This window comes from Onychostoma macrolepis, chromosome 07 (genome assembly GCF_012432095.1).
Source record: "Onychostoma macrolepis isolate SWU-2019 chromosome 07, ASM1243209v1, whole genome shotgun sequence".
NCBI lineage: Eukaryota > Metazoa > Chordata > Actinopteri > Cypriniformes > Cyprinidae > Onychostoma > Onychostoma macrolepis.
In genome coordinates this window covers 10,401,338-10,419,097 of record NC_081161.1, presented here as the reverse complement: position 1 = coordinate 10,419,097, position 17,760 = coordinate 10,401,338, and positions in this window count along the sequence as shown.

Below are 17,760 nucleotides of genomic sequence, written 5' to 3'. Positions count from 1 at the left end.
TTTTAACCGTGATTATGTTCACCATACAGTGCGGCTTTCATAAACAGTTAAAACTTGGTATTTTATTCAGTCTTCATAAATGATATCAAGGAGACATTTTTTTAACTAAAATATTATTTAAGCAAATTCATTAAGTTCCATTCTTCCACTATAAGATATACTGTAGTCACTGAGTGCATTTCTCAATACCAGGTTTGCCAAGTTCAAACTCCTGAGGACACAGCAAATTTCTGTAAATGGAACAGAAGCATGCTTGATAATGTCACTTAGCTTAGCTCCTCAGCTAGCCTACTATTTTCCTTGTAGTGTATATTTACAATAAAACAATATATATGATAGTTTTAATTAACAATTCTACACATTATAAAAGTATACATGTAAAGTATAGGAAATTTGTACAATAGGAAATAAAGCCAAGCAAACAATATGGTCAAAGTACTAAAGCAATATCACTGTAAAAAAAAAAAATTAATCATGGGTCTTGTAATTTTCATTAAAAAAATTAAGGTGATAATTAAAAATAGTGAGTATATTTCATTAAAGAAATTGTGATTCAGTGTTGTATAGAAAATACTGAGGACTTTTTACTAATAAAACCAAGAGATGTGTTTTCCTCATTTTTTTAAAGGAAATTTAAGCAGTTTTGAGGCTTGAATTGAGGAACTCATTAAACTAAAAAAGATCAGTCAGGCCCTTCACTCCACCAATCACAGCGTTCCAGGTCACCCGAATACTAATCACACGCACCTGCACCCAATCACCACCGTCATCAATCCCAATACTTAAGCCAGCACAACTCACACCACGCCGTCCGATCTCGTTATTCTCAACGTGGACTCTGACCTCAAGAAAGCTAAAGATATCCTTACCTTCCAAGTACTTACCTTGTATTCCTTACCTGCTTGTCTCTACCATCCTGTGTTGTACTCTCCTTCCAGATCCTCCATCGACGGTGTGTCTGTCATTGTGGATCCCCTCGTCTCGTCTTCCAGCTGTACTGCAAGGAGAAACAAGTCACTCACGGAAAACCTTGCATGATTGAATACTCGCCTCTGGATCTCGAACTCACCTCTCACAGACACCGATCATTTAAATAAATCTACATTGGTTATTATTCATCCTTGTGTCCGGCTCCTAATATAACAGAAGATCGGACCAATACCGATACCATCAGGATGAGCACTCCGGATCCGTTTCAAGAGCTGGTGGATTCCCTCAAGAAGGTACTGCTACAGCGATCCACGCCACCAGCTCCACCATCACCACAACAACCTCCCACCATCACCAACCCTTTTTCACAGATCATACTCGCCAGTCCCATGGCCCGCCCAACACCCTTCTCTGGTTCGGCAGAAGAATGCGATGGCTTCCTAATGCAATACACCCTGACAATAAACCTTCACCCCCACGTCTTGACGGATCAAGCAAAAATCGCTTTCATTGTAACATCTCTCACGGTAGCCATGCTGAAAAGGGGCGGAGACTATCCTCAACCAAGCCGGACCCGCTACTCACACCTTCGCCAATTTCATTCATCATTTCAAGGAAGTGTTCAGTAGTTCTCTGGAGGATTCTTCCGTGGGGGAGAAACTTTACCAACTTCATCAAGGTACTCAGACCATTCACCAATCTGCATTACAGTTTCGTACTCTAGCAGCGGCCAGCGGTTGGAACGAGCCCTCCCTTATTACAGCACTTCGACAGGGGCTCGATTCCCGCTTACGTATCCACTTGAGCTCGTATGATGACACATTCGGATTAGAAAAATTCATTCAACTGGCCATTCGATGCTCAAATCGTTTACAATCATGTTCCATGGACCCATCCTCAGCCATCGCATCTTCTCCTCCACGCCAACCAGAGATAAACAACCCTCCAGAACCAATGGAAACCGATTCCACTCGCCTATCCTTGCAAGAACGTCAAAGAAGGATCACCCAGCGATTGTGCCTGCGGAGACGATAAACACCGGATCCTGGAGTGTCCCCTCCGTCCTCGTCGAACCTTGGTGAGTTCCGTACTCCCCTCATTCCACAAATTCAAACCTCTGTCCACCCATGCTCTGCTTACTGCCGGCTCTCATGTCCTTACAGTTACTGTCCTCCTCGACTCTGGTTCCGTGGGGAACTTCATCGCAGGGGACCTCCTCCAGCAGCTCCGACTCCCTACCTCGACCATGCCGACCGCCTATGCGGTACAATCCATAACCGGTACACCCATCACAAGATGTTCCGTCCGCCGCAGTACTGGACCCATACGATTACAAATTGGACAACTTCATCAAGAGGAGCTACATTTATTGGTTCTGGAGGGTTCCACTGTGGACATCATCTTGGGTCGCCCGTGGCTGGTGCAGCACAATCCCCATCTCTCCTGGAGTGGGGTGAGAATTGTTTTCCTCACTGCTTCCCCAACTTACCACAACCATCCCGACGTGTTCCAGCATCGATACCGGTCTACACCACCTCCATTGAGAGCCCTCGAGAGAAATTATCTTTCTGTTATTCCCACTTTAGTGACGTCTTCTGTCTGAAAAGGGCTGCCCAGCTACCACCTCACCGGCCATGGGACTGTGCGATCGATCTCATTCCGGGTGAGCCTGTACCACGAGGAAGAATCTATCCATTGTCACCACCGGAGCAAAAGGCCATGGAGGAGTATATTGAGGAGGCTTTGCAACAAGGATACATTGTTCCATCAACCTGCTTCCAGCTGCTTCTTCGTCGCAAAAAAGGACGGCAGCCTACGACCCTGCATCGACTACCGAAAATTGAACGACATCACTGTTAAGTACCGGTATCCCCTTCCTCTTGTCCCAGCAGCATTGGAACAACTCCGGCGCCACCATATTCACCAAACTGGACCTCCGCAGCGCGTATAATGTCATCCGAATCCGAGAGGGAGATGAATGGAAGACCGCCTTCGTAACTCCCACCGGCCACTACGAATACCGGGTTATGCCATATGGACTAGTCAACGCCCCCTCGGTATTCCAGGGCAACCTGATCTCACAGAATTCGTGTAATGTTCACGGACTTAATTAACCTCCGAATCTGTGGTGGCATCACGGAATCGCCGAAAATTCCGTGATGGGCTCACAGAAGGCATCAGCCGTGGTCCATGCACGGATTCACTGGTTCAACACCAGCGCTGCATCGGACCACGTAAAAAGAGTGACTCCGATGCAGTTATACTTTCACTGGAGTACCTGACCCCACCCCTACCCTAAACCTACCCAGTTCTGAACAATAATAATGACGATAAATTTGCCAGTATCGCGTCGGCATATTGATGCTAAGGGTTTCCGTGCGTGGAGCACGGCTGATGCCTGTCAATGACTTACATTGGTATCACTTCTGTGAGCCCATCACGGAATTTTTTCTGTGAGCCCATCACGGAATTTTCGGCGATTCCGTGATGCCACCACAGATTCGGAGGTTAATTAAATCCGTGAACATTACACGGAATTCTGTGAGATCATGTTGTCCAGGGATTCATACACGAAGTGCTCCAGGAGTTCCTACATCGATTCGTAATTGTGTGTGTATATATAGATGACATCCTCATCTACTCCCGGAGCCTGGCCGACCATCGCCATCACGTTGCGGAGGTCCTTCAACAACTCCGACGATTCCAGCTCTACCTCAAAGCAGAGAAATGCCTATTCCACCAACCCTCCATTCACTTTCTGGGATACAACATTGACCAGTGTGGAAGCAGTCACCTCCTGGCCCACTCCCTCCAATATTAAGGAACTTCAAAGATTTCTAGGCTTCTCCAACTTTTACAGAAGATTCATTGCCAACTACAGCACCGTCACCAGCCCCCTTACTGACTTACTCAAGGGCCAGTCCAAATCACTTTCCTGGAACCCAAGAGCCCAAGAAACCTTTCAAAGACTCAAACAAGCCTTCACTAATGCACCTCTCCTCACTCACCCCGATCCGGACTTACCATTTATTGTGGAAGTAGATGCATCCACCACGGGAGTAGGTGCCGTCCTATCCCAGCAGCAGGGGAAGCCTCCCAAACTCCATCCATGTGCCTATTTCTCCCGAAAACTCACCCCGGCGGAAAGAAACTACGACATAGGCAACCGAGAACTCCTGGCCATTAAACTCGCCCTAGAGGAGTGGAGGCACTGGTTGGAGGGGTCAAAACATCCATTCCTCGTCCTGACAGATCACAAAAACCTACAATATCTTCGTGACGTAAAACGACTCAACCCCAGACAAGCCAGATGGGCCCTGTTTTTCACAAGATTCCAATTTCAAATCTCCTACCGACCCGGCACCAGGATCATCAAAGCAGGATGCCCTATCCCGTATACACACCCCAGAAGACAACAATGATGAACCTGAAACCATTCTACCCTCCAAACTCATTACCAATCCCATTCAATGGACCTCTCCACCAGTCGCATCAACCAATCCACCTGCCAATCCGCCGGGCTGTCCTCAAAACCTCCAATACGTTCCCCGCCTACAACGTACTCGCCTAATTCAAACCACTCATACTTCCCTTGGTACAGGCCACCCAGGGGCCAACGCAACTCTCTCGCTGCTACGAAATCGCTTCTGGTGGCCCAATATGGCCAGGGACGTGAGAAGGTTTGTGCAAGGCTGCCCTGACTGTGCCATCTCCAAAAACCCCCGTCATCTTCCTACCGGCAAACTACATCCATTACCCATTACCCATACCTCAACGCCCTTGGTCACACCTAGGAGTAGACTTCATCACTGACCTACCCGAGTCGGATGGGGAAAACCTGTGTCCTTGTCATAGTTGATTGATTTTCCAAGTTCTGCCGACTCCTCCCCCTCACTGGTCTCCCCACGGCACTCCACACAGCCGAATTACTATTCAACCACGTCTTCCTCTATTATGGCCTCCCGGAAGACATCGTGTCAGATCGTGGACCCCAATTCATCTCAAGGGTATGGAAGGCATTCTTCTCTCTCCTAGGTGTGACCGTCAGCCTCTCCTCAGGATACCACCCACAGTCAAACGGGCAGACCGAGCGTAAAATCCAGGAAGTGGGACTATTCCTGAGAACCTTCTGCCACGGCCATCAGAACTCTTGGAACCAGTTCCTAGGCTGGGCTGAGTACGCCCAGAATTCATTACGTCAACACCCGACTGGACTCACTCCCTTCCAGTGCGTACTGGTTTCCAGCCCCCCCTATTTCCGTGGTCGGGAGAACCCGACGTCGACCACTGGTTCCGAGAGAGCGAGAGAGTCTGGGACGCAGCGCACCATCAGCTCCAGCAGGCAGTGCGCAGGCAACAGATGACAGCCGACGTCCGGAGAAAGGACAACCCCGACTACCAACCTGGGCAAAAAGTTTGGCTGTCAACCAGAGACATCAGACTGCGCCTGCCTAGCCGCAAACTAAGTCCCAGATTCGTTGGCCCTTTCACCATCCTGGAACGCATTAACCCGGTCACATATAGACTTCAACTACCTCCACAATATAGAATTCACCCAACCTTCCATGTATCATTACTCAAACCCTTCTCTCCTCCTGTCTCCACAGGGCCTGACCAGAACGAGGAACCCCCTCTCCCGCTCATAATGGATGAAGGAGCAGTCTACCGAGTCAAGGAGATTCTGGAATCCCGGCGTCGTGGTGGCAAGCTCGAATACTTAGTGGACTGGGAAGGCTATGGCCCTGAAGAACGATCTTGGGTACCCAGAGACGATATCCTGGATCCAACACTTCTTGAAGAGTTTCATTCAACACATCCCGATCGCCCAGCACCCCGAGGCAGGGGTAGACCACCACGACGCCGAGGTCAGCCCTCAGGAGCGGGCCGTGGAGAGGGGGGTACTGTCACGGATCAGTCAGGCCCTTCACTCCACCAATCACAGCGTTCCAGGTCACCCGAATACTAATCACACGCACCTGCACCCAATCACCACTGTCATCAATCCCAATACTTAAGCCAGCACAACTCACACCACGCCGTCCGATCTCGTTATTCTCAACGTGGACTCCGACCTCAAGAAAGCTAAAGATATCCTTACCTTCCAAGTACTTACCTTGTATTCCTTACCTGCTTGTCTCTACCATCCTGTGTTGTACTCTCCTTCCAGATCCTCCATCGACGGTGTGTGTGTCTGTCATTGTGGATCCCCTCGTCTCGTCTTCCAGCTATACTGCAAAGAGAAACAAGTCACTCACGGAAAACCTTGCACGATTGAATACTCACCTCTGGATCTCGAACTCACCTCTCACAGACACCGATCATTTAAATAAATCTACATTGGTTATTATTCATCCTTGTGTCCGGCTCCTAATATAACAGAAGGCTATCTATTTATTTTAAAGGTGCCATAGAATGCACTAATACAATATTATAAATTGTTCTCTGATATCTATATAGAAGGTATGTGGCTTAGGTAAGGGCAAAAATTCTCCAGAAACGGTTTTACATGTGCATTTACAACCCTAGGATTTCTCCCTAGAATGAAACGGTCTGTTATTGGCTTATTTGGAAGGGTCATGAATAATAACGTTGAGCTCTGCTCTGATTGGCTGTTTTACAGTGCGGCTCATTTCAGTAGCCCACACAGCAGGAAGGAAACATAGGGAGGAAAATATATTTCAATACTTTCTCTCGCAGTTATATGGTCGGGTAATTATACTGAATATAATATTAATATGTGGGGCACTGAAACTGCTTTCAAATGCAAATTTCAAATGTACTCTGTTAATACTTTGGAGCGGCAGTACTTACCACACATTTTACAAGATCAGATGCTTGTCAGTGGTGCTCAGACTCTGTAAATCATTCGCCATCATCCTCAGTCATCTCTCCTTACTCTGTTTATGTGGTAAGTGAAATCTCATGCACTGTAATGTAACAGGCTACCGCTAGCAAGGAGCTAACCATGTCCCTTTAGTGGCTCGCGTTATTTTATTAGAATCGTTATTTGCTTTCAGTGCCTTTCTGAATACAGACACCAACCCATCCCTGCACTTCACATCCCCTGCACAGCCTGGAACATAACATTTATTTCCATGATCTGCCATTTTTGCCGTTGTCCTTGCTTGTTTCTTCACAATACCTGCAGAACTTCTGATGGTTCTGCTGGCGGCTGGCCTAGAACATGGGTGGGTATATGCAAAAGGTGGGGGCGTAACTATTAGTGATCCCGACTGTTACGTCACAGTCTGTGTTATGTTCTGATTCGCCTATTTTTCAGTGGTCTTTTCATTCACGAGATTTACATAAGGAGGAAACAATGGTGTTTGAGGCTCACAGTATGTCAGTTCCATGTACAGAACTCTTATTATTCAACTATGCCAAGGTAAATACAGTTTTCCATTCTATGGCACCTTTAAGAGAATTAGCTCAATTTTGCAGTTTTATTTTAGACGTGATTGTTAGTTCATGCTTTGCATATGGCTGGATATGGAGAGTAAATTTCAAAATTAAATGCTATTTTATGTGTTTTTGAGTGAAGGGAAACATCTATTAATGTTTAATGTTCAGTTACAGTGGGGCAAAAAAGTATTTAGTCAGCCACCAATTGTGCAAGTTCTCCCACTTAAAAAGATGAGAGAGGCCTGTAATTTTCATCATAGGTATACCTCAACTATGAGAGACAAAATGAGAAAAAAATCACATTGTAGGATTTTTAAAGAATTAATTGGTAAATTCCTCTGTAAAATAAGTATTTGGTCACCTACAAACAAGCAAGATTTCTGGCTCTCACAGACCTGTAACTTCTTCTTTAAGAGGCTCCTCTGTCCTCCACTCGTTACCTGTATTAATGGCATCTGTTTGAACTTGTTATCAGTATAAAAGACACCTGTCCACAACCTCAAACAGTCCAAATCCAAACTCCACCATGGCCAAGACCAAAGAGCTGTCAAAGGACACCAGAAACAAAATTGTAGACCTGCACCAGGCTGGGAAGACTGAATCTGCAATAGGTAAGCAGCTTGGTGTGAAGAAATCAACTGTGGGAGCAATTATTAGAAGATGGAAGACATACAAGGCCACTGATAATCTCCCTCGATCTGGGGCTCCAGACAAGATCTCACCCCGTGGGGTCAAAATGATCACAAGAACTGGGAGCAAAAATCCCAGAACCACACGGGGGGACCTAGTGAATGACCTGCAGAGAGCTGGGACCAAAGTAACAAAGGCTACCATCAGTAACACGCTGCGCCGCCAGGGACTCAAATCCTGCAGTGCCAGACGTGTCCCCCTGCTTAAGCCAGTACATGTCCGGGCCCGTCTGAAGTTTGCTAGAGAGCATTTGGATGAAACCAATGATAGATGAAACCAAAATAGAACTTTTTGGTAAAAACTCAACTTGTCGTGTTTGGAGGAGAAAGAATGCTGAGTTGCATCCAAAGAACACCATACCTACTGTGAAGCATGGGGGTGGAAACATCATGCTTTGGGGCTGTTTTTCTGCAAAGGGACCAGGACGACTGATCCGTGTAAACGAAAGAATGAATGGGGCCATGTATCGTGAGATTTTGAGTGAAAACCTCCTTCCATCAGCAAGGGCATTGAAGATGAAACGTGGCTGGGTTTTTCAGCATGACAATGATCCCAAACACACCGCCCGGGCAACGAAGGAGTGGTTTCGTAAGAAGCATTTCAAGGTCCTGGAGTGGCCTAGCCAGTCTCCAGATCTCAACCCCATCGAAAATCTTTGGAGGGAGTTGAAAGTCCGTGTTGCCCAGCGACAGCCCCAAAACATTACTGCTCTAGAGGAGATCTGCATGGAGGAATGGGCCAAAATACCAGCAACAGTGTGTGAAAACCTTGTGAAGACTTACAGAAAACGTTTGACCTCTGTCATTGCCAACAAAGGGTATATAACAAAGTATTGAGATGAAATTTTGTTATTGACCAAATACTTATTTTCCACCATAATTAGCAAATAAATTCTTTAAAAATCCTACAATGTGACTTTCTGGATTTTTTTTCCTCATTTTGTCTCTCATAGTAGAGGTATACCTCTGATGAAAATTACAGGCCTCTCTCGTCTTTTTAAGTGGGAGAACTTGCACAATTGGTGGCTGACTAAATACTTTTTTGCCCCACTGTATGTTTGACATTTGAGAGAGTTTCTGTTACACTGAAGTTTCCATTGTGCAGTGCAATCGTTACCATTGTGCAGAAGAGTAGAGCTTATGGTTGTGGATACTACTTGAGCTGTTTGGCTGTATACAGTCTTTGAAATGTACAAAATAACTCAAAATACAAACAGGCCTCACTCAAAATCACAGACTTTTTAGAATCAACTTAAAATAAATGAGCACATTTCACAAATTATATTAAATTCATTGTGTCATAGATTAATTAATTTAGGAGATTTTACATGATTTATCCAGGTAGGTAAAAAAATAAATAAATAAGCCTTAAAAACTACTTAAAAATATTAAGTGTAATATTGCTACCATATATATATATACATTTTAAGTAAATAGCCCGTTCCATTTTTTTGTGTTGTAATGTTAAAATTAAAAATATAAAGTTATGACACTTAATTTTGCCCTCTGCCAAAACAATTTGCCCAGGAACTAGATGATTTTAGAAATATAACATTTTATTTTAGATTTATGAGACCAAAGATTGCTTGTTAGATATACCCAAAGTATAGTGCTGACTAGGGATGCAACGATTATAGATTTTGTTGGTACGATTATAGTCTGAGGAATAATCACGGTTTCACGATTATTACGATTATTATGCATTTATTCATTTCACAACATAAAATCACATAAACACTCTTTAGATATTAAAGTGTTATTTATTGCTGCCTTTTGAAACAGAAATAACACAGTAACCAATAATACAGCACAAAATAATACTAAAGAAAAAAAAAGTCCATCTCTCCTATTGGAATTAAAAAAGGTGACCTCTGCTCTGTAAATATCCATGTCAGTATTTCCCTTTTGAAAATAACAAATGTATTTGGTGTTTTCATTTCATTCTTTCTACATTTCTTTTGGACCTGAGGTACAGAACTTGGAAAGATGGTGAAAAATCAATTGACTTATGAATAATACTATAACAGGGATGATAAATCACAATATTAATGAAGTATTATTAATATATGACTAATATTAACTTTATTTATCCCACAGAGGACACTGTTACTAATGAGGGGAATAAACTAAACTATTATTGTAATCAACTGTCATCAATACTTATTCATTTTAATAATCTTTATTCATCTGATTTTACATAAGGCCTGAGAAAATCATGTCTATTATTTTGGTTTGTGAGATCGAGATCGAGCTGCCCACAAACATTTAGGAGGACAGAAACGTGTTGTCAACGCTGCCCAGCGACTTTCATTAATAAAATAGCTTAGATACTGGATCGCTACATTATATTAATCAGCAAAGAGGGGGTAAAATGACTGTTTAAATAACTAAACTCAAATCTTCATTGTTTGTAGTGACGCAGATGCAGGTAGGCTAAAGCCTCGTTTATACTCGCGCCTGGCTCCGCTTCGCGTGCCTCCGCTGACTGCGCGCGCTTCACACACGCTCGCGCTCTCTCTCACTGCACTATTTCATCTCTGAAGCGGCAGAATGTTCGAGCTAACGAACGTCGCGTCAGGTGGTCCTTGCCTTCACGTCGTGCATTAAAATCGTTTATTGCACAGCCAGAACAGGTTGGCTAGCTGTGCATTATCCCTTATGTATTCACTCTTTAACAGCGATTTTACGGCAATATTGATGTACCCAAATTTAAAATGGTCCCACACTATCGAATTCAGTCATTTCTCTGGTGGAAATAAAGGATCGCTGTTTGGTTCCTCTGTCATAGTTAATCTAGTAGCCTCCGTGTCTCTGATAAGCACGGCATTTTAAGCTGGTGCACCGCTAGTGTAACTTTGTTTTCGTTTTGCTCATGTTTCAACAGTTCTATTCCATACAACAGAAACACTCGGTGTAGCAGAGCCTTTACGATTAATTAACCGTGACGTTTTAAAGCGCGGTTAATCGTAAAACCGGTAAATCGCTGCATCCCTAGTGCTGACTATGTAATGATCGCCCAGATCTCACAACACACACACAAATTTTATATCTTTATAAATTGACCCCAGATTTGAAGTTCAAACAATTACATTTTGCGACACAACAACAGAAGTATTTTGAAAAATATGTTGGTTTTCTCCATTGCTATTTGCTGTTTGGAGTGAATTGCATTCTGGAATACTTGGTTGTCTCAAATCTACACAATTTATCTTGCAATGCATCCTCAATACAAGAGGCAGAGAAAGAACACATCTTGGAATTTAAACTGTACCTGACTAGATCTTTGAATTGGAATAGTACTTGGGACTGATGACGTTTCACCAATCTAATGACAAAAAACAAAACTATAGAGAAGAAAGCATATTTAGAAATGGCTGGAATGTTGTCATATGGTGTCCTTGTTACATTGTAGTTATACATTATGTACTGAGTAATATTATGTAACTACGTGTCCTACTATATGGTTAGGGTTAGGTGTCCTACTATATGGTTAGGGTTAGGATGAGGGTTTGGTTTAGGGTTAGTTGCATGTGATTATGCATAATTAATTGTTATTATAATAGTAAGTACTTGTGTAACAAGGACACCGTAAAATAAATTGTTACCCAAAATTAAGAGAAATATAAATTACAAACACAAGAAATATAATGTATATAATAACAGCAGAATATGAGCACATTTTAGGCATTATTTAATAAATGTGAATACACTCTTGCATTTTAAGTTGACCAGGTTGGCATTAAGTGAAGCACTTAGTAGCAAGTAAACGATGTCCACAAGCAGAACTGTACAGGTATATTCAATTTTATCTCATTTATGTCTGTGAAATATTATTTTCCTGTCTAAGTTGGTGGCCAAAACAAGCTGCAATGTGGACCAGACTGCCTACATGAAACTGTGGGTTTTGGTGTTGCATCATATAATATTCAGTGTGTTTTTTTCTGATGCAAACTACACCATGCACTAGTGATGATAAAAAGTTTGGTCCCACTTTATATTAGGTGGCCTTAACTACTATGTACTTACATTTAAATGAATCATTCGGTACAATGCACTTATTGTGTACATACATGTTTTTACATTGTACTTATATTTTTAGAAATACCTATATGTAATTAATTTCTGTAATTACATTTATAATTACACTGTTGACCCATCCCTTATACCTTAACCCACCCTTAAACCTACCCAAACCACCAAACCTGTCCCTAACCTTACCCGTATCCCACCTCAATAGCAGCAAAAGTGTTTTGCAATACAATGTGAACACAATAAGTACATTGTACTTATTTTGTTGATGTAAGTACATAGTAGTTAAGGCCACCTAATATAAAGTGTGACCAAAAGTTTATTTTAAAGCATCAGTTAAAACAACAACAACAAAAATGTGTTTTACCTACTACATCGTCATATGGGCTTTAATATTCTAGCGTTGCATCCTGTCATATTACATGTACACGCTCTTAAACCTTCCAATAAATTTGAATGCACAATTTGTTAATTTTTTTGGGACTAAATTAATCATTTAATGTGTCTTAATTCAGTTTGTTGCAGTCCTAATGTAGTGTAGTATGTAATGAAAATAAAATAAAATGTAAATGTCATTTAAAAAGTATATATATATATATATATATATATATATATATATATATTTTAAATATATGCTATATTAATGCAGTTCAGATGGTTCCCTGAAAAGATCAGACTCAAACGAGTAATTTGTTCACAAATTGGACATTGCTACCACACTTTCAGTTGTGTTCAGTGTCCTTGTTGTTAGCCAATATAGATACGTCACAATACACTCGGATGTTATGGACTCTTTACAGACTAATCTAACTGCCCACATTACATTATATTAGCCATCACAACATGTCTCTTAAACACTATTTCAAACACAGTTTCAAAATTGAGCCTAATTCGCCATCTGCACTGCTGCTTTGAATGTCTTGCTCCTCTTCATTTGCCAAATAAATGAAAATGCCTGCTGGTGAGATAACTTAAATGACTAGTAAATTATTTCTGCCCAGATGTGTGGTTTTCAGCCAGGAGCTAGCTATTGCTAATGGACTGAAAAACTTAAGGGGGAAAAAAAAGATATGGCTGCATCATAAATATCCTTAAGAACAAAACTGTGTTGCTAATGTTTATTGTTACTGACAATCTGGAAGTATTACCATCTCAGCTCAGACAGGCGAGTAAGAGCAATAAAAGACATCAGTATCATCGCTAGACTCATTGATGTATAAAAGTGGCAGCTGCTTGCATAAAATTCTAACAATTTCAAATCCTGTCAGTTCAATCAGGTAGAATAACAAGAAAGAAAATGTTAACCATTTATAATGTTAAATTCAAAGCAAATATTTAAAAAATATCTTTAGCTTAATACTTACAGCACAGTATTACTGGGGACTAAAGTTCTTGGCATTTCTTGACAGTTCTTTACGCAGCTGTGTACACAAAGCTTTTCTTTCTTTCTTTCTTTCTTTCTTTCCAGTTTACTTTTCTTATCATTTTAAAAGACATTGAAGATATTAAAAAAGTTGTTATAAAAGCAGCAATAGATCTGCACTGTGATTAATTCCTATTATTAGTTAGCAATTATGCAGTTGGTATTCTTTCAGAAATGGACAACAGATACTTATTTTACACTATACACAATATTTACTCTATTTAAATGAATTTACTTAAGTAAAACATTGACAACTTTCAGTTAATATATATATATATATTAATATGTATTATTTTTATTTCACCCTTTTCTATAAACAATGTATTTGAAAAGCGTAAACAAAGTACTTTATATTTGAAAAAGATTAAATATGGCAACAATTAGTAATATTTGTAATTTTTCCTTCATATAACAAAAAGGTAAACGTTAGTTATTAGTATTATTATTATTAAGAATGAAATACATTTATATATTTATTATAATTATATAACAGCCACCACTCCCAGAGTAAAGGTGTAGTAATGTAGCTTTTGCTGCTGTCAGCATGCTGTAATATACCGTCAGAGTCAAGACTGATACCTGCAGAGTCCATTATTATACGTTTACACAATGCATTAAAGCAAGGTATGATTCAGCAGGTGTGTAAGTGAAGGTTTTATTGTACATTTATTTTTGTCTCAGCATGACTTAATAACCTCTGTACCTGTCAAACTAATGAACATTAAACCCTGAATTCATTTTCTACTGTTTTTAGGCAAAACAATCAAACAGACAACCCAGATTCATTGGAAATTGGATTTCACAACTGCAAAACCTGAAATATAATGTGAGTGAAAATTCGGACATATGGAGCTGTGATACAAACACCAAAATGTAGACATTTACAAATCATGAACTATGGTAAATAAAGGTCAAAACATACTATTAATATGTAAGGTTATTTATTGGTTGCCCCTGTAGTCATAATATGTTGTTAAAAAAGGAATAAAAGTTGTTGCTATTTTACTTCCTCTAGTGTTAATTTCAGCTGGAAACGACTGCGAAATGTATGTACAATAGGAGTCAAAAGTTTGTAATAATTAAGATTGTAATGTTTTTAAAGGCTGCATTTATTTGATAAAAAAAAAACAGTAATATTATGAAATATTATTACAATTGTGAAAAGAAAAAAAATATATTATAATATATGTGACACTGGACCACAAAACCAGTCTTAAGTGTCAATTTGTCAAAATTGAGATTTATACATAATCTGAAAGCTGAATAAATAAGATTTCCATTGATGTATGGTTTGTTAGGATAGGACAATATTTGGCAGAGATACAACTATTTGAAAATCTGGAATCTGAGGGTGCAAAAAAAAAAAAAAATATTGAGAAAATCGCCTTTGAAGTTGTCCAAATGAAGTTCTTAGCAATGCATATTACTAATCAAAAATGAAGTTTTGATATATTTACAGTAAGAAATTTACATTCCTCATGGAACATGATCTTTACTTAATATCCTAAAGATTTTTGGCATAAAAGAAAAACTGATAATTTTGACTCATACAATGTATTTTTGGCTATTGCTACATATACCCCAGCGACTTAAGACTGGTTTTGTGGTCCAGGGTCACATATTTTAAAATGTAATTTATTCTTGTGATGGCAATGATAACTTTTCAGCAGCCATTCAGTTTTCAGTGTCACATGATCCTTCATGAATCATTGTAATATACTGAAAGACAGCTGGCAATGTTCAGAAACACAATAAACAACCAATGGTGAATCAACAAAATTGAGTGAAGCTAGTTTGGTAAGCTGTTAGACATTATCGATCATTATAATAACATTTTTTTTTTTTTTGTGGTCTGATGAGGTAGCAACACTAGCTCACACAACTCATCAAGTCTGAACCACTCTGAATTCACTGACAAAAGACAGTGATGGCAAAATTGTCTATAATGAACAATTTAGAGCATTTTCTCCACTCTGCCTCTTGGATCACTTTTGTCATAATACGCACTCCGGGGTCCTCGCTGTCTCCTTCTATTAGGCTACATATAGTAAAACCAACCTAAAGCTTGGGATTCTGCCCAAGAACTGTCTATTTAAACAGGAAAGAGAAGATTTAAAAGTAAAAACTGGTTTATTGCATGTCTTGCAGAGTGTTATATCCCTTCTGTCTTTTTGGACTCATTTCGTATTTTTGCTTTGTTCCTGTTTCCTGTTCTTTTTGCAGATTTTTTTGTATTTTTTCTTGCTTATTAGTTCCTTGATTATCTCCCAGGATTTCCTTGTTTTCTTGTTAGTCTCTTAGCTGTCTGTACAGTGTTTTCCATGTTATTCGTCAAGTCCAGTACTTGCAGGCTGTTGTGGGTGCTATTATTGATTGTTGGATTCTGATATTGTAAGGATTACTGAAGGATTTTGATTTCCATACTATGTGTGTGTGTGTGTGTGTGTGTGTGTGTGTGTATGTATGTCGGTGAGTGGAGTGGAGTGCTGGTCTCCACTGCTTCTGGCGCTCCTGATTAAATCAGCAATTCAGATAAAGACTTGGTCTGTTTTCACAGCAGACACAACGAGTAAATTAAAAGCAGAGCCTGACAGAGGACCATATGGTCCAAGTCTCTGAGAGAGGAAGGAACGGTAAGATTAATTGATAATAGCTGCCTCTTTCACCACCTCCAGCAGAGGTCTGGAGATGCTGCTGGAATTTCAGCAGCTTGTCCATAATCAAACTGCCAGGAGACATCAGCCACAAAACATGCCTCAACCTTTAAAGTATAATTTGTTAATTTTGTTAAAGCTGTGGTCTTGATGTTTGCACATGTGTACCAGGCATGTTGAGCTGTGGCGCTCATGTAAGGAAACATGGGTGCGATTCCATGTCATGTCATGCTCCCTATGATTTCCTCTTTCGTCCATTGTTTCAATCTTTAGGCAGGTATACACTGTGAATGATTTTCTACATTTTATGATTGTTACTTGTCAGATTGTTTAACACGACACTGGTCAGATCTTGGTTAAGAACCAATGCGGACTGTGCAATATCAGTAACATTTTATGTTAGACTTACAATGTACCAACTGACAGTATTGGCTGGGAATTTTACATCAGTGGTACGGCACAAACCCAAACAAAGTTTATGCTAATGTAAGCAATTTTTGAAAGAAAGAAAGAAAGAAATTATGTTATTATATACAGTTGTGCTTATAAGTTTACATACCCATTGCAGAATGTGCAAAATGTTAATAATTGAAACAAAATAAGAGGGATTATGCAGAGGCGCCGAAAGTATGGGGTGCTGAGGGTGCTGCAGCACCCCCTGTTTTTTTTTCTGTGGGCAACTGTTTAACTGTTGGGAATATAAAAATAAAAAAAATCTGAATGTTTATTTAAGTGCAAATAGCCCAGTTGTTGGCAGAGGCTATTTACACTAACTCCACCCACAAACATATGATTGGGATAGTCAAATTTGCAAAAGACGATCATCAGTCGTCAGGTTCAGTGGCGCAGATGGTAAAACCAAAGACTATAGAGATTTTGGTAAAACATGTGTCACGCTCTTTTTGACACGATCGACCGGGGTTCGAATCTGCCTTTTGGCGAACTTTTTTTCTCCCTTTTCAAATTTCAAATCACATCAGAAAAGCATTTTTTAATAAAAAGTTGAAAATAAAGTATTGGGTAGGGTTAGGGTAGGTGTAGGGAGGGCTTTTGTCCCAATAAGGTGGCATCCATTGAAAAATTTGAAATAAAATATTAAAAAATTACACTCAATAAGTTATTGCATACTGTTTTATAATGTATTACAATGCTGAGGTGCACATAATTGCCACTATTTGCAATAAGTAATTAGCAGACTATCCTGCTATTTTAACATAGAATAAATAGAATATAAAGCGATTTGCACTGTGTAAATAACATATCACTAAAAAATACTGCTATTTTCAGTTAGTGTAAATATCGATGATATTTTGTGATAGTTGTTCACCTTGTTGGTCCTGAGCAGTTCCTTCAGCTCCTGCACATTCTTTGGTTTTCCAGCATCTTTGCATCTCTGCATATTTGAACCCTTTCCAAAAGTGACTGTATGATTTTGAGATCGATATTTTCACACTGAGGAAAACTGAAGAACTCATACACAACTATTACAAAAGGTGAAAACATTTACTGATGCTCAAGAAGGCAACACAATTCATTAAGAGCCCGGGGGTGAAAACTTTTGAACAGGATGATGATGTGTAAATTCTTCTAATTTTGTTTAACGATCATATTTTTTCATTTAGTACTGGACTTC